The sequence below is a fragment of the Nansenia antarctica genome (assembly GCF_963989245.1).
Source record: "Nansenia antarctica genome assembly, chromosome: 2".
Taxonomy (NCBI): Eukaryota; Metazoa; Chordata; class Actinopteri; order Argentiniformes; family Microstomatidae; genus Nansenia; species Nansenia antarctica.
Window position 1 is genome coordinate 75,427,570 of NC_137675.1, and position 26,001 is coordinate 75,453,570.

A 26,001-nucleotide genomic window follows, 5' to 3' on the forward strand; every position below is an offset into this window, starting at 1 on the left:
TGTGTGTGTCTGTGTGTGTGGGTGTGTTTGTCTGTGTGTGTGTGTGTGTGTCTGTGTGTGTGTGTGTGTCTGTGTGTGTGTGTCTGTGTGTGTGTCTGTGTGTGTGTCTGTGTGTGTGTGTCTGTGTGGGTGTGTGTCTGTGTGTGTGTGTGTGTGTCTGTGTGTGTGTGTCTGTGTGTGTGTGTGTGTGTGTGTCTGTGTGTGTTTGTGTGTGTGGGTGTGTCTGTGTGTGTCTGTGTGTGTGTGTGACACCATCAGAGACGCCCGCAGCACCGCCTTCGACGGGCCCGAGACTCAAGGTGTGTTTGTGTGTGTGTGTGTGTGTCTGTGTGTGTGTGGAATCGATTTTATTTGGAAAAGTTCAGACCAGAAAATGTGTTGTGTGAAACGATAATCATATCGCAAGAGGCCACGATACGTTAATCGCTGTATCAATATTTTGTCCCACCCCTTTACATTTACCGTACATTACATGTTTGGCATGTAGCAGACGCCTTATTCCAAAGCGACTTACAATCGATACATTTGACTAAGCAAGTGAATCATCAATCCACCAGTCGTAGCAGGAAGAGTAATCTAGCTCAGGCCAGGGGCCACTGGCAGTTGTCGTGAAAAAGTCTTTTTTTATTATATATATGTTTTTTATAGACACTGAAGAGACAGTAGAAGGGGGGCAGTAGAGTCTTAGGAGGCACAGTATAGGGGAAGTAAAAGGGAAAAGCAGGTGTCTCAGGAGACGCAGTGCTGGGGGGTAATAATGTCCCCCTGTCCTCCCTGCAGACGGTGTCCCTGGACGGCAAGCATGTTCTCTTAACAATGACCGCTCCGTTTTCCAGTGCATGTCGTGTGGCCACGGGGACAAGGGCCGCTGCTTTGGCCCCAGCATCTGCTGTGGGGAGGGAATGGGCTGCTCCGTGGGTTCCCCAGAGGCAGCCAGCTGTGCGGAGGAGAACTACTTGCCATCTCCCTGCGAGGCTGGAGGAAGAGTGTGCGGGTCTGAAGAGGGACGCTGCGCAGCGCCGGGGGTCTGCTGTGACACAGGTAAGAGGGAGAGCATATTCTCTCCTATGTGTCTGTTTTAGAGCAATCGTCTGTTTGCTTCTTGGACATCACTAAAAGTGTCTAGTTGAAGTGTGAACTCCACTGTCCCCCCCCCCCACACCAGGGGAAGCTGCTGGAGGTAGTCAGAAATCGGAGAACGGAATGAGGAATGATACCAGTGGTACCAGTACCATGTTTGATACAATTCCCTATTCAACTCCATGCATTACAATGAGCATGTCCTCAGATATCTACCTCCACCAGCCCCCCCTGCTCCACACTCCCTACCTCTTGATACCACACAAGCATCACCCTCTCTCCCCCATGTAACCTGCCCTTGTCTCTGCTCGTACACTGGTTGGTAACACACACTCCAGGCTATCCCACTCCTCTACTGCCTTCAAACCACTTCACCCACCAACACACACACACATACACACTCCAGGCTATAGGCCAGAGCTACAAATCATGCTGTATAAATATGTGTGATTAATGTATTTTATATTTCTGCAGAGGGCTGTACACTGGACCCAGACTGCCTTGGTGATAGTAAACATTGGCCTGCCGAAGAGCAGAAGGAAACCCTTGGAGCTTCAGCGGGGGATATGCTGCTGCGAATGCTCCACGCCACCAACAGGGGGCGACCTCAGTAATGAAAATTAACCACTGTCCCTGCCTGACATGAGAACCCAATTCACTACACATCCATACAAACGTTACTGCTGCTGCTGCTGCAAAATAAATGCCTGGTATAACACACATATACACATATACATACACACACAGACACACAGCTGGAGGAAGTGAGTGAGTAAACTATAAGCTCTAAAATGTATGTTTAAAGTGAGTAAGTTGTCTTAATGCTTCAGTTCAAATATGCATCGTACAATCCACTGGATATGGAAAGAATGGAAAGAATGTAAATATGTAGCAAATAAATCTTTACTTGCACTATTGAAGTGTGTGTGTTTCCTAGGTCACATAAAAAAAGAAATACTCCTGCACACGTTACTCCCACCTTATAGTCTTAGTGGAAAGAACTGACATGTGGATTCAGTGTGTTCAGCTATTCTATGCCTAAGTAGGACACGTGGATGCAGAAGAATGACCCACAAGCACTCAAGGGATTGTGATATAAAACAGTACCTTTATATTCCTTCAACAGTAAAACCATTAAAAAAATGAACAATTTGTGGTTTTAAACCTTCCCTACTTTTATCAGGGATAAACTAAACAGATATAAAACACTGCCCAGGTTTAACATTTAACATTCCTGTAAACCAAGCATTCCGACAGCTTCCGCCAGTTTCTCTTTCGTATCCTTCAACATACATCAACATAACATTATCGCATCTGAAAAAAGTGACCAACAGTCTGAACATTAACTGCAAACTTGAAAGTTGGAAGAAAATCTAGACTTCTGCTTCACAGTCAGGGAGGGAGGGAGGGAGGGAGGGAGGTTCTTCAAGTCTTCATCGAAGCAGCGCAACCTTTCATGGCTGAGGAGAGGGAGAGACAACTGCTTACGGGGCCCTACTACTTAATAATAATAATAATAATAATAATAAGTAAAACATTTCATAACTTAACGAAGACTTCCTAAAATGGAGGTCTGTGGTTGTAGGTCGGCTGTACCTTGTGTTGCTGTAGTTGCTGTTGCTGTTGTTGTTGTTGTTGTTGTTGTTGTTGTTGTTGTGTGTTTATGTGTAATCCTATGAAGTCTGCTGGTAAAGACGAGGCCTGTGGAAGTGGTAGCCTGTTGTGTACCTCGTGTTGCTGAAGCTGCTGCTTCCCTGAGAGTCTGTCTCACAGCTGCAGCAGCAGACCTCCAGCCTGGGACTCCAACTCCTACAGGAGGGGAGGGGGTGGGGGGGAGGAGAGAGACAGAGAGGTGAGGATGGAGGGAGGGAGGGTAGGATGACCCAGAGAGAAGGAGGGAACAAAGGATGACCCAAAAAGGAGGAGAGTGAGTGAAAACAAGAAAGACCCAAGAAAGGGAAAGCGAGATAGAAATAGTAGATAATAATCACAATTATAATAGAAATTGTCCAGAAATGAGGTGAGAGGGATAATGTGACGTGCGTACTAACATCTGTCGCACCTCTCTCTCTCTCTCTCTCTCTCTCTCTCTCTCTCTCTCTCTCTCTCTCTCTCTCTCTCTCTCTCTCTCTCTCTCTCTCTCTCTCTCTCTCTCTCTCTCACCTGTCCGTCTCTGCTGATCTGCACCTTCTTGTTGTCGTTCCAGGGGTTGAGGAGCTGGTGGGCGTACTGGAACGGCAGGCTCTCCTTCCTGATCCACTCCACGCAGAACACCCCCCCCAGCCCAGTGGACCCGCAGTCCTGGCAGCGCTCCTGGCCGATGTCAGACGTCATCCTCGCGTAGCCCTGAGACAAAACAACAACATTTGAGTCTGCGCTCTCGCTCTCTGTCTGATGCACAGTTGTGTGTTGTGTGTGTGTTTCTCTCTCTGACAGTCTCTCAAACACACACCTATAAAGTACGTGACAACCCCAGACTTTCTAAAGCCTCTTTCACACATAGTTCCCTGTAATTTCCATGGAATCCCAAGCTGTGTCGACCGGGCATTAATACATGTGGGACGGAGGTATGATATGTGGCAGATAAGGGTGTGTGGCGGTCTCGCGCGCCTGTCTCGTTCCAGCGCGTCAACTCGTATTACCAGCGCTTACCATCACCATGTTCGCTCGCCAACTAAAGCACTTGATTACTGTTGATATAAACATACTATACTAGTCCATAAGCACAGTATGGGAGAACTTGGTGATAAGCATAATACAAGTTATACATATGCGCTCTGCGCTGCGGGCTATGCGCGATGCAAGATAACTGAGAGGAGACGGTGTGTGTGCACTGCTTCTATATCATAAGATGTACATTTGATAAGTACAAGTAAGCTAGCTAAGTAAGTAATCTAGCTAACTATGCCTGCTGGTTGCGCGATGCAGGACAGCTGTGAAAGGAGACTGACCAGGCAATGTTCAGGCTTCCGTTCAGACATACCATGACACGGTACTTTCCATGGAATTATACATGGTCTCGACCAGGGTAATTTCCCTGGTCAGACGCATTCAGACATACACCGCCACGGGAAATTGCATGGAATCTACTGGGAAGGCTCGTATGTGTGAAAGGGGCTTAATTCAATGCCTTCCAGATCAAATTCCATCCAGGTCACACAATCTACCAGACACTCTCCTCATGTTCTGGAACATGCTGTACCTGGAAGTGTCCCGAGCCCTGGACAGAGAAGACTAGCAGCACCAGGCTGCCCTCCTGGAAAGCTCTGTTGAGTTTGAGCTCGTTGGAGGGAGTGGTGGACCAGATGCCTTTCTGCTGGGAGATGTCGATGTTCCTCAGATTACAGCTCTTCATGATGAAGTAACGCACCATTGCACTGCCTTGGCGAGGGGAGAGGGGCTTGGAGCACTAGAGGGTGGGGGGGCCCCGGGTGGAGACGAGGGATGGAAGAAAGGGGAGGGTGAGAGTGAAGAAGTGAGTGAATGGATGGAGGACAGTTTGTGTGGAAATCATTTTCTGTGTACCTTTCCTGAGGAGGTGAGCTGTTATAGGGATTGGTAAAGACCACAGAGTCTGTGTGTGTGTGTGTGTGTGTGTGTGTGTGTGTGTGTGTGTGTGTGTGTGTGTGTGTGTGTGAGTGGGTTGGGTGAGTGAGCATGTGTGTGTGTGTGTGTGTACCTTGCCAGAGGAGGTTAGCCGTTATGGGGCTGATAAAGACTACAGAGTCAGTGTGTGTGTGTGTGTGTGTGTGTGTGTGTGTGTGTGTGTGTGAGTGGGTGGGTGGTTGGGTGGGGTGAGTGAGTGAGTGTGTGTGTGTGTGTGTGAGTGGGTGGGTGGGGTGAGTGAGTGAGTGAGTGAGTGAGTGAGTGAGCGTGTGTGGGTGTGTGTGTATGTGTGTACCTTTCCTGAGGAGGTGGGCGAGGGGCTGTTACAGGAGTCAGTGGACTTGGTGGAGGAGTGGTCGTCTGACGAGCGTTTGGAGTGAAGCAAGGGCTTGTCTCTGCTGTGGGAGGGTTTAGGCTGGAGGAGGGCTGGGGACAGCCTGGAGGACCTGGGGGGGGGGGGTTCAATCGACAGTTCAATCGTTTTTAGACTAGGATCTATTCATACAACAAGGGACACAACACTGTGGCATTTCGAAGAGAGAGCCTCAGCCAACGTTGGACCCGGAAACACGTCACGACTTAACAACCGAATAGCCATGTGTGTTTGAGGTCAGGCACAGAGTGAAACCTTGAAGAAGGAGGCAGCTTGGTTGAATCACTCATTAGCATCATGGGGAATCACTCATTAGCATCATGGGGAATCACTCATTAGCATGGGAGTGAGTACGCAACTCTCTTTCTATCGGTTGACGTCCAGCCTAATTGTGGTTGTGTGTGTCTCAGGTCAAGTCTCCTGTTATAGGGAGCTGCTGCCATTCAAACAACTACATTTAGACGACTAGACCATCTTCCTCGTTATTCCTTTCCTCACAATATATATATATATATTTTTTATATTATCATTGGAGACGACAGAGATAAAACATTCAATTCACAGTTGCTCAACGTTCTTTTATCTCTTAACGTTAAGATGTGTTGCTGGCTACCTGTCCGTGCCATGTGGGTGTGTGGGTGCGGGGGAGTCGTCCAGCAGGTCGGCGGTGTCGTTGGAGGCGGGGGTCCGCCTGCTGTTGCTGCTCCTCGAGGAGGCGGCGGTCTGGGGGGGCTCCTCAGAGGACATGGGGCGCGGCCGCTGGCCGATGCCAGTGGGCTGCTGGAGGCCTGACGACTGCTCCTCCGCACCCAACACCTGGGACAAAACAACACAATGACTGGACATTATTCTATTCTTTTGTTAAATATGTTTTAGGGCATTTCGGCTTTATTGGGATAGAGACAAGTAGAGATTGACAGGAAGGATGGGTGAGAGAGAGAGAGAGAGAGAGAGAGAGAGAGAGAGAGAGAGAGAGAGAGAGAGAGAGAGAGAGAGAGAGGAGGATTACATGCAGGATATGTCGACGGCCGGAATCGAACCGAGGACCCTGCGATGATATGGCATGCGTGTTAGTGTGCTACGCCACGTACACACCTCTATTATATTTGTAACATCTTTTTTCATCTTGCTGTAACCAAATGGGGCAATAAAGACATTCTGAATTTGAATCTTGAATTCATGTCATTCATGTCAAGGGGTCATTGAGAGAATTAAAAGTGCACTGTATGCTGTTTATACAACTTGAACGTTCACACCTACAAACGTACTGTCCAAACGTGACGCGGTCTGGTCAATTAGTCCGCAAGTCGCTGCGACACAATCGCTAATCAACTAACACAGCTTGTTTTGTGAGACTGCTAACAATGTAAAGTAGTGTTATAATTTACTAGGTAGCAGTGGGGATTACTCACCGAATCCATTGCATTGCAGTATTTTACCAACCAGAGGTGGTAACGGTCAGGTAAGTCTCACCAGTAGTTCTGAGATATCCATGGTGGCTTATAAATGCTAGACTAGGCTAAGCTCAGTAATGCTAGGCTGAGCTCAGTAATTCTACACTAAGCACAATAATGCTAGGCTAGGCTAAGCTCAGTAATGCTAACCCAGGCTAAGCTCATAATGCTAGGCCAGGCTAAGATAGGTGTTTAACAGGTAAGTCTCACCTATAGCTCTGAGCTGCCCCAGCAGCTGTGTCCTCATCCCTACGATGATCTCCAAGGTAGCCTGGGACAGGTAGTTCTTCTCACAGAAGGACCTCTCCCAGCCGTCGCCACGGGCCTTCTGCCACGCCTACAACAGAAGACACAGGAAAGGCAGACACATGTCACCTTATTCAATGTGCTGTCTCTATCAGGACAGCTTGAAAAGGTTCCCACTGGAAAGAAATGTTTTGATTGGAGACACAAGAGATAAAAGTCCGTAATGATCTGACGATCTGTGAAAAAGTGGGTGGCGGGGGGGTTGAACCCGTGTTTCCCACATGGAAGACACCACTGCAACCATTAGGCCTAGAGGACATCCTCATGGTCTGAGGGAGATGCTTGAGTTGTACATGTCTCAGGCAGGACTACCTCATCAAAAGAGCATGACTCCAATCCACCTCCGCTACAGCTATATGGCTCTAGTCTGAAACTACAACAACAACAAAAAAAAACAGACTCCCCTCTGTCCTCACCTGGAAGGCTCGGAGAAGAGCCATGTGGTCGCTGAAGGTGCCTGCGGTGAACTGTTTGCGGCACAGCATGGCGGCCCTCTTCTGGGAGGCCTGGGTGGGCAGCACAAAGGGGTCGCGGTGGGCCAGGGTGCAAGCGATAGTCAGGATGGGGTCCAGACACTTGAGGACCACGGCACACAGCACCATCTTCCCCAGGTGGGGCTCCACAGGCAGGTCCGCCAGGTGGTGACCCAGCTCCGTCAGGTCCTCCCATTGGTCCATGGCATCTATGGTCTGGAGGAGGGGGAGGAAGTCAGTGGAGGTCAATGGAATAGTCTTGTATACCCCCCCCGAACGTCAGGTAATATACTAGTAAATGGCATAACTAAGATCAGATGTTATCTAGGCAGACAGTCTCCTTAAACCTCCATCATTTTTTAAAAACAGAATCGTACCTGTGGAATTAATTCATTCCATCAAACATTGATGGAAAACATAACTGCACACAGAAGTACTGCTTAAATCCGATATGCAGACAACAACAGTGTGGAGTGAGGGGTTGTGGGGGAAGCTAGCGTCTCTTACCTTGAGCATCTGCACAGCGTTTTTAACAATGATGGCGGGGGGAGGCTCAGGTGCTTTGGCCAGGAAGTCAGCGATGGGACAGTTGATGGGAGCCAGCAGTTTGGTGTGGAGACAGAGTTTCTGGAGGAGGGAGAGAAGTCAACCCTACAAATAAAACTATGCCAGTGTGTGTGTTAGTGTGTGTGTGAGTGTTTTAGTGTGTGTGTGTGTGTGTGTGTGTGTGTGTGTGTGTGTGTGATTGTGTTAGCATGTACGTACCTGCAGGGGCATCCTCAGCAGCTGAGGGACCTGGTACTCCAGCATGTTTTTGAACCTGAGGCGACTGAACAGGTGGTAGCATATCCCCGGCCTGCAACGCCCAGCTCTGAGGAGACATTAGTTTTCAACTAGGGTTTCATAGAAAACATAATGAAACATAATGAGACTTCTGCTGCATTTAAGTGTTGCTCAGGAATGGTGAACTCGAAAGGTCCCACTAGGAAATTTGTATTACTCTGAGATCTCAATGAAAGGCACTTTTTACATAGACAAATGTTTCAAAGTGCTTCACATCATAAACAATAAAAATATATACGTATGTATAAACAATAAATACAATACAAACAAATATGCTCCAACACCAAACCATAGACCCCCCCAAAAAGAGCAGAGGAAAAAAAATATATGAGTTTCCCCACTGAGAGCCATCTCAGGAACAACCAATAGGGTGTGATTTCAGGAGTTTCCGAGGAGCACAGAGGAGAACCCACTCCATATCATCATCATGAGTCTTGCAGTGGATGAAATTAATAAAGTATATCAGATTCTGATGGTGAGTCTCTGAACGTCTAGGACTCACCTCCCCTTCCTCTGCAGAGAACTGGCCCTGGAGATCCACACCATCTTGAGCATGGTCACGTGGTTCAGGGCGTCAAAGGACTTCTGTCATGGGGAAACGTCGGGGGAACGTACACATCGTTAACACATTGGTGATTGGTTCATGACTCTGAAATTCTTAAGAACGAGTGCACTCAGTATACTGTTGTTATTGTTGTTGTTACTCTGCCATAGAAACGGCCCGGGGATGGTATAACACAGGGTGTTGTTTTCAAAGTGAATCTCACTGTACCTCTTTGACCTTGCCTGAGTCGATGACAAAGACCACGTCGTTGACTGTGATGCTTGTCTCTGCGATGTTGGTGGACAGAATCTTGAAATAAAGACAAAAACATACACACGGGTGTTAACACTCAGGGTATTCATCTACACCTCGTGCGTTTGTGACAGGGGAGGCTAGTGGAGGTAGAAAATCGGAGGGCTGGCTCATGGCAATGCATGGAACGGAATGAGGAATGGTATGAAACACGTGAAAAAAATTAGGAATGGTATGAAACACATGAAAAGAAACTGCTGACGTACTATTTTGCGGACACCGGTAGGAGTGTTCTTCAGGACTCTCTTCTGGTCTGCGGTCTGCATGTTGGAGTGGAGGGTGAACACCTGGTACCTGATGGACCAGCAACAACATATGTCACGACAGGCTTGAGACTGAAGCAGGTTGAGGTCAGGGGAGGCTGGTGGCCTAATAGATGTGAGTAGTGAGTTGGACTGGTGATCAGAAGGTCAAATCCCACCTGGGAACACCACCACTTGAGTAAGGCACTTAGCTCTAAGTTACTCCAGGGAGAACGTCCCTGTAATCTCTAATTGTTGTTATCGCTTTGGATAAAAATGGTTATAATGTAAAAATAGTGGAGGTGGAAATCACAGGCTCATTGTAATGCTCAGAGTGGGAATGAGGAAAACGTGTTTGATACCATTCCTCATTCCGTTCCATGTGGTACAATGAACCCGTGCTCTGATTTCTACCTCCACCAGCCTCGCCTGGTTGAGGTTAACCCTACACTAGGGATGGACGGTTTCAGATTTTTGAAACCGAGAAACCGGTTAAACGGGATTCAAAATGACATTGTTGAGCCGCCAATTTCAAATAATGGAGCCCTATTATACTACTACAATACATTCATGTTGAAAACACCAGAAGCACAGTTGCAACACAATTAGATTACTTCATAGTTTGGGACCGTTGCTATTTTTAGAAACCCCGGTTTTCGGTTTAACCGAAAACCCTCACAAAGGTTGGGATTTGTGAGGGTAAACAAATCCTAGTTCTGTGTATTGAATATTGTGTAATTTATTTGGCCATTTTTTGTTGATCTATTGATGTCACTGAAGCTTCCCCCACTCTCTCTAACCTGACTTGCTAAAGTGTTGGGTGTAAATCTACAATCTAGGTGCCTAAACAGGAAACACAGTAACATTGTGAAAATGAGTAGCAAATGACAACAATAACAAAATAACTACGAAACCCAAATAGACTGATGGATAGAAACATTAGCTTCCTTGATATACAGATGATTCAATCATTCAATTGTTGACAGTTGTCAGAATTACTCCTTGTTTAACTGTTTTTACTTTAGCGTGACCCACCGTTAGTGCCATACTAAGGTGCATGTTTTGATGCCATTATTACCTGTGAGAGTGCTCAGAGAATCTTCTGTCGTCGTAGAGGATACGGTCCCCTAGTCCCACGATCTCATCATAGCCAGGCAGGAAGATCAGAACAGCACCTGGAATGGAAGAGCAAACATGGAAAAACTGCATTTTAAAACAAATCAATCAATGTTTAGGCATAGTGTGAAGTTAGTTTGGCCCTTTTATATCATTGTTAAATGGCCTAGCACTGACAAAACAAAAAAGGAAAAAGATATGCATGACTCTAAATTAAGTTCCATTTTGAATAAAGTGTTTCTGGATGCTGTATAGCCCAATTGTTCAGTGCATAATCAGCATCATCACTGTGGCTTCAGCCAACCCTTATGAGATAGTGGTGGTGGTGTTGGTGTGCTGGCTAGCTTGTTGCTGGTTCGGGGGCCCTAGCTCAAATCAAATCAAATCAAGTTTTATTTGTATAGCGCATTTCTCACAAGATGTGACTCAATGCGCTTCACATAATGACAGAGCCGCAAGCAGGCAAAGGTAAAAAACCTGTACACTGTGCAGCCAGGAAAATTCCCTTGCAGCCCTCTACTCATAGAGCGACTACTATCAGTTTGCCTACCAGCACACAGCAGTGGCCCCCAACTCCCCCCCCCCCCCCCCCGGGGGCCCCCAGCCGCCGCACACACCCGACCCGCCCCGTCTCTCACCGTCCTCTGAGCTGGTGCAGATTTTGTGCAGCAGGTGCATGATGAGGTCCAGGTCCACCCTCTCGTCGTCGAAGCTGTGGTGGTAGCCCTTCAGCAGCTCCTGGTCCTCGGCACTCAGCTCCGTGGCGGCCGCCGCCTGCACCAGGGACGACTCACTCATCCAGCTTCCCAGCCTCCAGCGACGACCTGGGGGTGGGGGTGGTAGTTGTTTGCATTTTTGTGTAAGTAGTTTTTTATGTCCGTTTCTTTTCCTTGCATTCACATGAGGGTATATCCAGCTCTAATTGGAGTTTGTTTCACATTGCAGAATTAGGTTTGGCTAAATCAGTCATTCTTTGTTAACCTGGCCACAATATGGAATGTTATGTTAAACAGCTCTCACAGGGAGGATTCTAGTAGATCCAATGCGTCAGCCTGCTGGAAGTGCATGGCCCAGTCCAGAGCAGTCCTGAAACAAAACAAGAGGATTGATCAACATCTCACATATCTCTGCATCATCAGGTGTTCCTGAACCAAGGGGCCTGATGGAGGTAGAAATCAGGAGGCCTCATTGTAATGTATGATTTGCACGTGGTTGATAACATTCCTCATTCCATTCCATTCGTTACAATAAGCCTGTCCTCCAATGTTTATCTTCACTAGCCTCCTCTGTCCTGAACAAAAATGTTTGTAAAATTAAACGAGGACAAAACAAATCACAGTAGTCTGGTAACAGCTTCCCAGAACGTGGGTCGAATTACTATTAGAATGTTTTCAAAGATAATTAGAAAATATTGTTGGCTTGAACCTGCCTGGAGTTTGCAATTTTGGAACTACTCAACTGGCTCAATTGTGTGCAGGGAAAACTCAATCAAGCACAGTCAAGTATCTGTACTATTTCAAATACTATTCGAACCCAGGTCCGCTGCCTTACCAGCCGTTAGAGGCCTTGACGTTGACATTGGCTCCCATGCTCAACAGCTGCTCCATCTGACTGAGGAAGCCCCGGCCTGCCGCCGCCATGAGAGGAGTGACACTGGTCCCACTGTGCATGTAGTCCACTGAAGAGGAGGAAGAGGAGGGAGGGTCAGCCTGGGAACTACATTACCCACAATCCCTGTGTTATATTAGTATAACATACATTCATTCAAAGAGGTTTTTGTGTTCATTGGGCAGGTTTCCCAGGACACAGGTTAAGCTTGATCTTAGACTAAAAAGCGTCTTCAATGGAGGTTCTATATTGAAAGTGGGATTTACGATCTAAAAACTAGGCTTAATCTGTGGCCCTCAACGTATACAGGAGCTAATGAGGATATTACAAGAAAGGATGAAAAATAAAAGCCCTGTCGTACCGCTGACGTTCTCGCTGAGGATGAGGTTGAAGAGCTGGACGAAGGCGTCTGCGTCCTGGTTGAGGAAGATGTCAGAGATGCAGGCGTCCATCTCCTTCAGCAGCCATGGGTCCAGAGACGACACATCCTTCTCATTCTGACAAGACAATCAGACAAGGACATCTGACTGTTGGGAAACATACTGTGCTCAACAATACTGTAATGTCTGTTATGTTTTGTTAAGATGTTGTGATCAGGAGGTCATGAGTTCAAATCCCACCTAGGAACAGCACCAGTAGTGTGCCCTTGAGTAAGGCACATAGCCCTAAATTACAGCAGGGAGACGGTCCCTGTAATCTCTAATCTCTGCTAAATGGTTAAGAAAAAAAAATAATGCTATCGTCTAACATTCAACCTTACCATTCACAGAGTACACATATCAATCAAAACAAGATCCTGTTGGTGAATCAGTATGGACTGAGAACAAAAGACATTGAGAGATGCATCACAGAATGGCTAAGGAAGAAACCGAACTGCCCTTTTTCCTTACCAGCTGGTTGAAGACTCCGTCCCCTCTGTCATCCAGCAGGTCGTTCTCCTGTAGGACACAAGAGGGCGCTGTCTTCTTTCTCAGAGACCCCTGGCGAGCGCCCCCCTCCTGGACCTTACACCACTCTGTCAGAGACGTATGCTGCTTCTCCTCTGGCGGGGGAGTACGCACGCGCACGCACGCACACGCACACACACGCACACGCACACACACGCACACACACACACAGACACACACAGACACACACAGACACACACACACACCCCCCCACACAGACACCCCCACACACACACACACACACACACACACACACACGACAACAGAGACGACACACGCTTGATCATCCTGGACATTGACTGATTACTTACTGTGAGGGGAAAAACACAAACATTTACATTTCTAGAGGTTACGTTCAGAAAGCAGGTAATTAAGCAGTAGAATATGACTGACGGTTACCTCTCTGCATCTCTGTCTTGTATGTGACCATGTCTTTGTTAGTGTAACCCGTCGTCCTCAAGATGTCCTCCAGAAACATCTGCCTCACCTCGAAGGGTCGTCCTTTGACTAGAACAGACCAGAACATAGTAGTCATCCATTTCCAAAACTTACTTTCAGTAAAGGCTGCCTTTAGTCCCCGTAACATGGTTAAGTCATGATCTCTTGAAATGAGATCACCCATATGAAATGATCATCTCTGTATCCGCAACCCAAAATCAGTATGGCTGCCTGAAGATCAAAGTTGACTTTGCTATGGATGAGGTTTGACTTTGCTATGGATGAGGTTTGTTTGACTTTGTTATGGATGAGGTTTGACTTTGCTATGGATGAGGTTTGATTGACTTTGCTATGGATGAAGGTGGTCTTACTGTGTATGACAGGACAGGGTCCGAAGTATCGGAGGAAGAGGTCTACGTCGAGGGCAGCGCTGGAGAGGACCAGCTTCAGAGTGGGCATCTTCTCCAGCATGTCCCTCATCATAGTCAACAGGAAGTCAGTCAGCCCGTCTCGCTCGTGAACCTCATCCTGATTGGACAGAGAGACAGGAAGTTGAAACTATTAGTATTACACCAATGGAGTAACCAATCAATGACTCACTTTTTATGTGTTTCCATGTACTGCAGATAAAACAGCTAACTATAATAAAAATGACATACGGCTAAGTCAAATCTCTTTCTTGGGACACTTTGAAGTGGTTGCACAGAAGGTGCACTTTGTCCCTTTTTCTGTGCTTCGGGCTGATTTCTAGGACACAACAGAAGACTAATCCCGAGACTAGAATGCATCCTCAATGGAGATTTTCAGACTGAAAAGTGTATTTAGTCCAGGACTAGGGCTTAATCTCTGGTAAACCAGGATCTCTCAATGTTCCATTTGGCCACGTGTGTGGAGCATTTACATGACATTTTGACCATTTAGCAGCTTTTATACAAAGCGACTTACGATTAGAGATTACAGGGACAGTCTCCCTGGAGTAACTTAGGGCTGAGAGCCTTACTCAAGGGTGGTGGCTCCCAGGTGGGATTTAAACTCATGACCTTCTGATCACCAGTCCAACTCACTATCCACTAGTCCACCACCAGCCCGGGGGATGGTAGAGCTTACCACGATGACGTGAGTGACAGCGGCCAGGGTCTCGTCGCCGGACATCAGAGTCCTCAGAAGGACTCCGCTGGTGCAGAAGGTCAACAGAGTCTTAGGGGAAACCCTGGGAGGTCAAAACAGAGAGAGGTCAATCAGGGCTATTCTCATTCATATCAGTAGGTACTGTATGTAGAGACTTGTCACGTATGGAATGTGAGGTACAGTAGGTAGGTGGGGAGGGGGCAACCAGAGGAGTCAGTGAGATTTAAGCTAATAAAAAAAAAAAAAAACTCTTTGATAACAGGGCTGGAGGAATTACTTTCAATACAGCGCACAGTGAAAGAGGACAGAAGTGTCTACCTGCTCTCCAGGCGGATCTGGTATCCGATGGTCTTGCCGATGGTCTCCCCTCTCTCTGCTGCCACGCGCTCGGCCACAGCGATGGCCGCCAGACGTCTGGGCTGGGTGCAGAGGATCCGACACGGGATCTCGTTCCTGCAGCCGTCGTCCAGGAGGAACTGAGGGATCTGGGAAAAACAAAAACACTTCCCAGTTAAGTTTACAGATAAAGAATTATTCTCAGCATTCACACAAATCTCAAGGCAAACGAGATATCGACAAACACCTGTGCGGTTCTCCCAGAGCCCCCTCTATCTCACCTGAGTGGTTCTCCCATAGGGCTTTCACACCGGCAAAGAATCGTGCCGGTTCGCATTCGCGTTTGGGAACCTCCGAACGTTGGCGCTGTCTGGCGAACGAACCCGCGTTCATCGGGCTCGTTCGCCAGACAGCGCCTACGTTCGGAGGTTTCCGAACGCGAACCGGCACGGTTCTTTGCCGGTGTGAAAGCCCTACCAGAGCTCCCTCTCTCTCACCTGAGTGGTTCTCCCAGAGCCCCCTCTCTCTCACCTGAGTGGTTTTCCCAGAGCCGGTCTCCCCGATGATGAGGACCACGCGGTTGCATTTGATGACCTGGACGATCTCCTCCTGGCGTTCGTACACGGGCAGGGAGCGGCGGAAGGAGTCCAGCTCAGACGGGCTTCTCCTCTCGGGCACCTGGCGGACGCCCCTGCCTAGCCGCCCGCACGTTCTGATCTTGTCCCGGCTGTTCTCTGAGTGAGTGAGACAGACAATTCATGTAAAACTCTAATTAAGCCGTAGCCTCTCCCCCGGTCCTTACGCACAAAAACCTGTGTCGGACCCATCCCAAAGGATTTGCTTACGTTGGTCAAAACCTTTCAGATCTCCATAAGTGTGGGCACATAGACACAGGGATAGAAACAGAAGATCACCCCCCTTTCTTTCTTTCTTTCTTTTTCTCTCTCTCTCACTCTCACACACAGACACACACACACACTCACCAGGCTCCGGAGCCACTGAGCACCACCTCTCAGCGCGAGGCAGCAGGTCACCCCCGTCCACCCCAGCAACTACATCGTAAAGTTTGCAGACGACACCACCGTGGTGGGATGTATCTCGGGGGGGGACGAGGCGGCGTACAGGGATGAGGTAGAGCAACTGAGCAAGCTGTGCAAGGTTAACAACCTGCTGCTGAACAAGTCAAAGACCCAGGAATTCATCGTAGACTTCAGGAGGAAAAAGTCAGAGATCCAGCCCCTGCTCATCGACGGAGAGAGCGTGGAGAGAGTCTCAACCCTCCGATTCCTGGGACATCACATGCGGGATGACCTGACCTGGAAGGACAACACAAAAGGCACCATCAAGAGGGCACAACAGCGGCTATACACCCTGAGATGCCTCAGGAAGGAACACAACAAGCAGGAGATACTGGTGGCCTTCTACCGCGGCGCAGTGGAGAGCATCCTCACCTACGGCATCTGCAACTGGTTCTCCAGCTGCACAACAGCGGAGAGAAATGCGCTACAGAGAGTAGTGAGAACAGCACAGAAGATCACCGGCGCCCCCCTCCCCTCTCTGGAAGAGCTGTACAACACACGCTGTCTCAGGAAGGCCTCAAAGATCTCCAGGGACCCGACCCACCCTGGGCACGTACACTTTACCAGGCTGCCCTCGAAAAGGAGGTACAGGACCCCGGCCGCTAAGACAAACAGACTGAAGAACTGCTTCTACCACAGGGCCGTCCAGGCCCTGAACACAGCAAAGACCTAAGTTCTGGGCCCTGGACAGTCTGGACGGATTGTATGGCAGCTGCTGGACTGAAAAAATCAGGTGTAGTGCTGAGGCACAAACATGTACATTTCAAGCCTGCAAACTGTGACACTTTAAATAACGTGAAAAAATACTATTGTGAAATATGACAACCCTAGTTGACTATCTGTGCAGTATAGTACAGTGGATTGTGTACATAGCCTTTATTTATGTAAACCAGCTCCTTACCTTCTTGTGATTTTTTTCTTTTTCTAAAAGTTTTTTTTTTTCCTTTCCTAACACCAGGGGAGCCACCCCTCCTAAATTTCGTTGTTTGGTACCTGTACTGTAGCAATGACAATAAAGTCCATTCATTCATTCATTCATTCATTCATTCAGTGCGTTCCTTGTTGGTGATGGGGAACTTCTGCAGCAGGCTGCGCACCAAGTGCTTGGAATTCTGGGAGAGGTGAAAGGTCATGATGGACTGGGGAATCTCAGAACCGTCCTTCTTGCTGATATGGAGGGTTCGGCTCGATCCCTTACTGAATATGAGACAATTAAAAAGTTAGTCAAATGTATTTGTTGTAAGACACTTTGGAATAAGGTGCTAAATGCCAAAAAATGTACAAATCGCGAGTGTTCATGCTTTTCTATGCTATTACTGATGACCTGATGTATCAGGGTCATGAAGGGTTATCCCATTTCATAGGGGACGATTTCAACCACTAGCCCTTGTAACTCTGTTCAGAGAGGTCAAGTCGAAAAGCGAGGGGCACTCGAAAAAAGAGGGGTAGGGGTAAAAAATAAAATAAAAAAGGGATTGGGCCCATGTTGTCACGTTTGTTAGAGGGGTTGGTGAAGGCAAATACAGATCTGTGACCAGGCTGTATCCTAAAGCAGATTTTCCCAAAACACTATACACTAGTCCCATTCTAAGACCCCTACTCTAGATAGGAAACGGATGCAATTCTGGCTAGCTTTACCCTCTGCTTTTAGAGATGTAGCCAAGGGACTGGGCCAGGCGATGAACGAAGGCCCTCTCAGTGCTGGAGAAGGAAGAGGGAAACTCCATCTCTGTGGAATCAAAAGACATACAGTTGATATATTGAGTTCTACACAAATAATCCGTTGAACTTGGCTAATCTTGCAGAGCCAGACAGTGTGGGATGTTAGATAAGAAATAATAACAAATCAACTGTCCTCCTGCACTCATTGTCATTTCACCGTTACCTTTCCGCTCGCTGTACTGGAATCTCTCCAGGGAGATGTTCACCCCTATTTTCACCTCCTCTTCTATGCCTTGTATGTCTTTCAGCCCTTTGCCCCTGGGTCCCCCTCCACCAGGATGGTTAGACTTGCCCGGGGTAGACTGGGGGGAGGCTGTACTGGGACGGGACATGTTGATGCACTGTACAACACAGAAATGTACCATCATATAATCAACATTAGCAATGATCAAACTGACAAAGTAGCTTGCTATATTCTTATCACGTTGCTAGCTAGGCTACTGATTAACTTAGCTGACTTTAGCTAGGTTAGAGATGGATATTAACGGTGTTTGGCTAAATGGCTAGATGCAATGACCTACTACTACTTGCTAGATGACTGTCCCAAATCTGGCTTTAGCTATTACCTGAACAAAACTACAACTCAACTTTCACTACCTCTCTGTCTGAACTAGGCACTGGAGCAGTTCCCAATGAAGCTAAACAAGTTAGCTCGCTCGCTAACACCCGGCTAGCCGTCAACTCATTTGTTAGCACCCGAAAATACCGAACAAATGTGTCACTTCGTTGTACCGACTCATTGGTGAATCATACACACATCGTTGGATACAACATTCATATATGTTTTTTAAATATAAAACCACACTATCGCATAGCTTGCAGCTAAGCTACCTCTGAAGTTCCTCTTCGTGTACCGCAGCTGTCTCTTCCGTTTGAAAACAGCGGGAAATCTGGTCAGCACTCATGGAATGCCTCTTGTCCAATCAAATTACTTGGTCCGTTTATGACGTTGAACCCAGTGTGCGCTCCGGCGCTCTCAGAGCACATTTACGAACGCACCCAGAAACGTCACGCAGTGCACGCTCAGCGACGCTCAGCGTAGGAAGCTCTGAACAACTCTCTCAGGAGACCCAGGCGCAGCCGGATCCGGAAGTGGCCGGTGGAGTCGGGAGATTGCAATCGGGATTTTTGAAGTGTGGACGCTGGTTTGACAGCTGTCAGAGAGCGAACGCTAAGTGGAATCCTTTCATGAACTGTATATTGTCCGTATACTAAATCGGAGCTCCTATATTTGTTCAGGGTAGGAACAAGCCGCATTGTAAGAGGAGGACAATTGTGAACACTGTTTATGGCTACGGCCAGGGGAGGGGAGGGGGGGTTGAAAGTTGGAAGTAAGCGAAGCTCCTCAGTAGAGGACGTACCTGGAGGGAAAATGAGGAAGACAGCTGACAGCGCTGAGCTTAAAGTAGTGTTTAAACTGAAGGACCCAAATGGAACGGGGGGGTTTAGAGCAGTTAATCCTCTTAAAATTGCAGAATCACTGAAGAGTGTTGGTGAAATAGATGCAAGAATACTAGCTAATGGCATGCTCATGGTGATGTGCACGAGTGCAGAAACACAAATGAAAGCGCTTGGTGTAAAAAAAATAGCTGGGCTAAAAGTAGAAGCTGCTATCTCAAACAAAAATGACGGAATCAAAGGAGTGATCTATGGTGTCTGTGCAGACATATCTGAGAAAGAAATGAGGGAGCAAATCAAGGGGGGGAAAGTTAAAGAAGTGAGGAGATTTAAAGCACGGATGGGTGGCAACTCGAACGCTCCGGTTATGATAACGTTTGAATGTGATAGCCTGCCGCCCAGGGTTTTCTTTGGGTGCTTGTCGTTCCAAGTGCGAAAGTATGAGAGGCCCCCGCTTAGATGCTTCAAATGTCAGAGATTTGGCCACGTAGCTGCGTCATGTCGCGGCAATCAAAGATGTTCAAAATGTGGGGGGGGTCATGATCTACTAAACTGCGAAATGACTGATAATGAGCCGAAATGTTGTAATTGCGGGGGCGCCCATATGGCATCATTTCGGGGATGTCCTCACTTTGAGAGGGCGAAACGTGTTCAGGACGTTAAAGAGCAGCATAATATTTCGTATGCGGAGGCTGTAAAGAAAGTAGATGGGAAAAGCGACAGGGGGGCTGTGTATGTTGGCTCATCTCAGATGTCCCCATCAGCAACCCCATGGGCCCCTCCCCCTTCGGTACCAGCAGATTCAATTGTGGTTAAAAAAGAAAGCTTAATAGCATTCATAGTCGATGTGGTGGTGGGTACAAAGGATAAGGAGTTAAGCAAGTCAGACATCTTGAGGGCGGTGGTTGAGGCAGCGGGGAGGTTCTTGGGAACAGGGCCATGTGATCCCGCAGCCCTGCATAAGTACATGAACATCATGAATAGCCCTTTGACAGGCAGTCAGGGAAAGGCCCCTCCTATTTCTAAGCCACGGCAGAGGGAGGTAGAGGAAATTGAGGTTGATCATGCATTGGTTTTTGATGGAGATGATACTTAAGCTAATCATTATGTTTTGTATTCTACAATGGAATGCAAGGAGCCTTATTGCAAATGGACAGGAACTTAAGAAATGTGTGGACATTGGAGAAGATAAGCCTGATTTAATATGTATACAAGAGACTTGGCTGAAGCCGTGTCTAGACTTTGTTATACCAGGTTATGAAGGTATAAGGAAGGATAGGGGAGAAGGAACAGGTGGTGGGTGTGCAGTGTTCATCAAAACAGGGATTCAGTACAAGGCAGTTGACATACAGTCTAGCCTTGAATGCGTTTTAACAGAGATATGGAGTTCACAGGGGAAAGTCACCGTAGTCAATTTTTATAATCCATGCAAGGTGTTAACACTTGAAGAGCTAGACGCCATTATGGAGCAAGTCAGCTCCCCAGTCATTTGGGTGGGGGACTTCAACGCCCACAACCCGTTGTGGGGAAGTGAAAAGAGGGATAGGAATGGAATCACGTTGGAGGAGTTTCTAGAAAGGCACGGGTTGATAGTTATGAACGATGGCAGGCCCACTAGGATTCAGATAGAGACAGGAAAACTGTCATGCATAGACCTAACACTTGCATCCCCAGCGTTGGCCAGAGTTGGGGAGTGGGAAACCATAGAGGAAAACACAATGGGCAGTGACCATTTTCCTATACTGAGTGGGTTTGGCAGGGCTTTGACAAAGGAAGTGGAGGGCAGGCCCAAAGTATTTAATTTCACCCGCGCAGAGTGGGAAAAGTTTGAAGAAGAGACAGCAGCCCTAGTGGGGGAAGTTGAAAGTGATGGAACAATTGACGCCTTTAATGAGTCATTAAGCTCAATGATACTCACTGCAGCACAAAACTCAATCCCCATAAGGCAGAGCCCGAAAGACAGAGTAGCTGTCCCGTGGTGGAATAAGGAATCTGATGTAGCCTTAAAAGATAGAAATAGAGCATACCTAGACTAAGGAAGTTTCAGTCACAGATTAATGCAATTGATTACAAGAGACTAAGAGCAGTTGCAAGGAAAACTATTAAGGAAGCCAAGAGGAATTGTTGGAGGAAATATTGTGGCACAATAGGCCCTGACACCCCCCTTAGGGAAGTGTGGTCAAGAGTCCATAGAATGTCAGGAAAATTTAGGAGGTACACAATGCCAGTTTTGAATGACGGGGTAAGGGAGGCTGTAAGCAACGGAGAGAAGGCGAGCATGTGTGTCAGAGTATTCCAGGCTGTGCATAACTCAACCGCCTTGGGGGAAGAAGGGGTGAGGAAAAGAGCTGAAGTGCTGAGGAACGAACAATGGAAGCTTAACCACTGCCATGAAAATAGTAACCCTTTTAATTTGCTTTTCTCTCTCAAGGAACTGAGAGATGCTATTCAGGCCGGGGCCAACACTGCCCCAGGAAGAGATAGACTGAGCTATGAGATGTTCAAACATTTAAATGACCTTGTGCTGGATGAGATACTAGCGCTGTTTAATGCGATATGGGAGGCAGGTAGTTTGCCAGCAGAGTGGAAGCACGCAGTCATAATCCCAATACTGAAGCCAGGTAAAAATGCATCAAGGCCTGACTCATATCGCCCCATAGCTTTGACATCAGTAGTGTGCAAAATAATGGAGCGTATGGTAACCAACAGGCTGGTGTACTTTTTAGAAACTAGAGGAGTGTTTGTTGACTACCAAAATGGGTTCAGAATAGGAAGAGGTACAATGGACTCTGTAGCAGTCTTGGACTTAGAGATCAGAAAGGCTATAGCTAACAAGGAAGCCATGGTAGGAGTGTTTCTAGACATTGAAAAGGCCTACGACTCTATGTGGAAGGAGGGAGTACTAATTAATTTGCATGATGCAGGGGTAAAGGGGAGGATGTTCAATTGGATCAAGGATTTTCTCATGGCTAGAACAATCCAGGTGAGAGTGGGTGGGGCCTACTCCGAAACAGTCCATATAGAGAATGGCACCCCTCAGGGTTCAGTAATCAGCCCAGTACTATTTAATGTTATGATCAATGACATCTTTAAAAATATAGGGCAAGGATTTGGCAGGTCTCTGTTTGCGGATGATGGGGCCATCTGGAGGAGAGGCAGGAATGTGGAATTCCTTTTTAAAAAAATTCAAGAAGGGCTAAAGGCGATAGAAGAGTGGGCAGATAGGTGGAGCTTTAAAATGTCGGTGCCAAAGAGCAAGTTCATGGTGTTTGGGCTAAAACGGAAAATACCACAGGTACAGCTAAAACTATATGGGGCTCCCCTAGAGCGAGTCAAGGAATTCAAATTCCTTGGAATGTGGTTGGATGAAAGGCTAACATGGAGAGTCCACATAGGGAAAGTGAGAAGCAAATGTGAAAAAGTAATTAACGTCCTCCGGAGCCTGGCTGGATGTGAATGGGGAGCTGAGAGGGGGACAATGTTAATGATTTATCAGGCAATGGTCAGGTCAGCAATAGACTATGGGAGCTGCATTATTGGGCCAAACTGAAAGGTTCTAGTCTGAGTCTTTCAGCCAAGTGCCTAGTGAATAAGAGTTGGGAGTTTGCTGATGGGAAGAAGAAAGGAAATTTCCTAGCTGGCGCTGGAGAGTTGGCTGAAAGAGCGGGAGTAGACAAAAATAAAGTAGGCCTAGTACATGCATTCTGGTCAGCGGTGCCAGTGTGGCTACTCCCAGAGCCCACTGTAGATCTAACTCTGTTAGACTGGAAGCAGGAGGGAGGCATCACAAGCTCGCGGGTAGAAGGATACCTAAATGCGGCATGGGGGACGCACATGCAGGTCTTCACAGACGGGTCTAAGGACCCAGATAGCCAAAGGGCAGGGTGTGGAATCTACCTGGTGGGGCCCCAAGTCCAGCAAGGCTTGCGAGTCACAGACGGAGCATCTGTTTTTGCCACAGAGCTAATGGCAATCATTTGGGCACTCTGGTGGATTGAACAAGTTAAACCAAGCAAAGTCATAATCTGCTCTGACTCAGCTGCCGCCTTGATGGCCTTGAGGAGTGGGTCATCTAGAGCTAGAGCCGACCTGGTGAATGAGGCCATGATAAGCATGTATAGGTCACAGAAAGTGGGGGTCGATATAGGCTTCCTTTGGGTCCCAGGGCATGCAGGGGTAGAGGGGAACGAAATAGCTGACAAGTTGGCCAGAATGTCACTCAAGAGGCAGCACATAGATGTGGGAATCCTGCTGGGCAAACCTGAGTTCTACTGTTCCATAAAGGAGGGGCTTGAGAAACAGTGGCAAGAGGAGTGGAATAATGAAGAGAGAGGGAGGCTGTATTTCTCAGCGCAGGCATCTGTCAAAAGGGGGAGCGTGTGCACGGAAGGTGACAGAAGAGATTCAGTCAAACTGACTCGGCTAAGACTTGGGCACTGCGGGCTAGCCAGTTGCCTGAGAGTAGTGGGAAAACACCCGGATGGCCTGTGTGAATGTGGAAGAGCAGAGACTGTTGTCCACGTCCTATTTGAGTGTGAGAAATACAGGACAGAAAGAGCTCAGCTATGTGAGGAACTAGCCAATATTGGGATACCCACTGTGGAGTACAAGTCCCTGTTCAGCCGGGGAAAGGAGCAGCATGCTGTGAAGAGAAGTGTCCTGTCCTTCCTCCACAAGACAGACCTCTATAAGAGGATATTGTCCGTTGTTGCATTTGTTTTGGATTGTGTTTGTGTTTTTTAGTTTGTGTCGTTTCTGTATATGCAGCGTACGGAAGAGTATTAGGGCCACCAACACGAGTTATATATATTTTTTTTTCTAAAGGGGGGGGGTTATATTCTGAGTTTAAAGTCAGAATTTCTGAGATTAAAGTCAGAATTTCTGAGAAAAAAGTCAGAATTTCTGAGATAAAAAGTCTAAATTTCTGAGTTAAAAAGTCTGAATTTCTGAGATTAAAGTCAGAATTTCTGAGAAAAAAGTCAGAATTTCTGAGATAAAAAATCAGAATTTCTGAGATAAAAAAGTCAGAATTTCTGAGAAAAAAGTCAGAATTTCTGAGATTAAAGTCAGAATTTAGCGTGGGTCAAATGAACACGGTAGACAGTAGACAGTCAGCACTCAGCAGAACATGATGGCAGCAGGTAGGCTAATGTTCATTACAGTCAGCAATTAAGCACATAATGAGTTAGTTTGCAGACTCACAACTGTAGACGTAGAGTAGCCTAACATTTAGCCAAGTCAACATAACTACATGCTGCCTTTGTGCAAGGTTCTAAATAGTGTATGTAGCTAGCTGGCTACAACGTTACAGCTAAATTAGCCAGTTGGATTAGCTAGCAACATGGGTTCAGGGACGCGGGAAGGGGGGTGCTGAGGGTGCTGCAGCACCCCCTAGCGGCAGGCAGAAGGAGCTCCTCCTGCCTGAATTTAAAAAATAAAAATATTATTCAAACAATAATTTAAAACAATATAATAACTATTGTTGCTTTTGGGAATACAAATAAATGTGTTTTTTGTAATAAATGTAAAAATGTGTTTGTTCGTTTTAATGTTAGTGATCACATGGTCATATCTTGCTAGGGAATCTCTGAGTTCTTTAGCAAAAATGCTAAATCAGCCAGAACAATTGAAGTGGAGTTGGAAGAAGATGCTGAGCTTAACAACACTCCCATTAATGCTCTACTGTCGGACGTTGTTGAGAAAGAGCAACAGACGGCCAGAAACGTATTAGAACTGATATTCAGATCCATCCGATTCTTCGGCAGCGAAGGGCTTCCGTTAAGAGGCAATAACAATCGACATGGAGTGCTGTCTGTAATAATGGTCAACATCATGTTTGTGGATATTGTGGGACACTGTGAGCTGAGTGGAAATTACTGTAAATTCCAACACATTGTTGGTAAAATATTTAACGTTACGTCTTTGTAGTGTGCGGGTGCGTGCGTGCTTAACTATTATTGCCCGTGCATTGGGGCCCGTCGTTATGCCACTGTGTGCGTGTGAGCGAACGAGCAATCAGCGAGAGGGAGGGAGGGAGAGAAATCGTTATACTTTTTCCCCTGGCAATTTTTTTCCCTGTAGCGTATATAGACAGCACCTCAGCACCCCCAGTCAAAATACCTTCCCGCGTGCCTGCATGGGTTCATTAGTGTTTGCGAGACTGGTGTTATGTAGTACTCAGTGTTTACCACAATGAGGCCACGCAAGTGTGCTAACGAAGGTTAATAGCTAGTTAGTTATCTAATTGCAGCCAATTTTGTATCAGCAACCTAGCGAAATTGATGAGAGGATCCTGTTTTACTGCTCTTTACAGCATCACACATTGATGTGGCAAGTTTTCTTCGTGACCGTGGCGTCACTGAAGAATCCATCTCTCGCCTGGAGGAGGAAAAGGTATGGTATTTCTTCAGGATTTTAACCATAATCATGAAAGATGAAACGTTTAAACAAAAATATGCAATGTACAGTATGTGCAGAGGTAGTATTGTAAACATCAGTGGTAATTAGTTATAAGTGGTATTGTAAACAGTAGTATGCAGTTAGGCTATATCTAGTTATAAGCTATACAGTTAGGTAGCTTGTGCAATGTGGTAGTTTATGTACCGTATCTAATGTGCAGGGTATAAGGAAGCTGTATTAAGTGACAAGTGCAATATACAGTATGTGTAATATACAGTATGTGCAATATACAGTATGTGCAAGGTAGTATTGTAAACGATAGTAATGCAGAGGTGATATGGGATGAGGCCTATACATAGAGTTCATGTAACAACAACCTGCGTTATCATGACATCACCAGTGCTAGAATGGGCAATGTATGTGTTACGGTCCTGACGGTCCTGGGAAATGCCGACATAAACCGTTTTCCCACATGTACCGTAACATACGTACCGTATATCGCCCACGGCCTCCTGTCTTGTGTGTATGTATAGACATGGCACCTTATATTTGCTACTACTGGTCTGAAATTGCCACCGAACAGTCACCTAACCAAGC

The 26,001-nt window shown here is 46.9% G+C and overlaps 1 pseudogene across 1 annotated transcript; it reads right to left on the reverse strand.

The window, feature by feature from the left end:
* Positions 1-1,757: 1,757 nt before the first annotated feature.
* On the reverse strand, positions 1,758-17,939 carry LOC308150621 (3'-5' RNA helicase YTHDC2-like; annotated as a pseudogene). Its single transcript has 28 exons — positions 17,771-17,939; positions 17,524-17,614; positions 16,932-17,082; positions 15,338-15,618; positions 14,789-14,955; positions 14,450-14,552; positions 13,714-13,870; positions 13,304-13,411; positions 12,848-12,999; positions 12,319-12,454; positions 11,901-12,027; positions 11,370-11,435; positions 10,988-11,173; positions 10,312-10,408; positions 9,198-9,285; positions 8,908-8,988; positions 8,638-8,720; positions 8,058-8,163; positions 7,800-7,919; positions 7,236-7,508; positions 6,724-6,850; positions 6,100-6,107; positions 5,673-5,875; positions 4,982-5,123; positions 4,283-4,489; positions 3,244-3,426; positions 2,809-2,889; positions 1,758-1,787 (listed from the first exon to the last, which is right to left on the reverse strand). The product of its transcript is annotated as a 3'-5' RNA helicase YTHDC2-like (transcript).
* Positions 17,940-26,001: the final 8,062 nt, after the last annotated feature.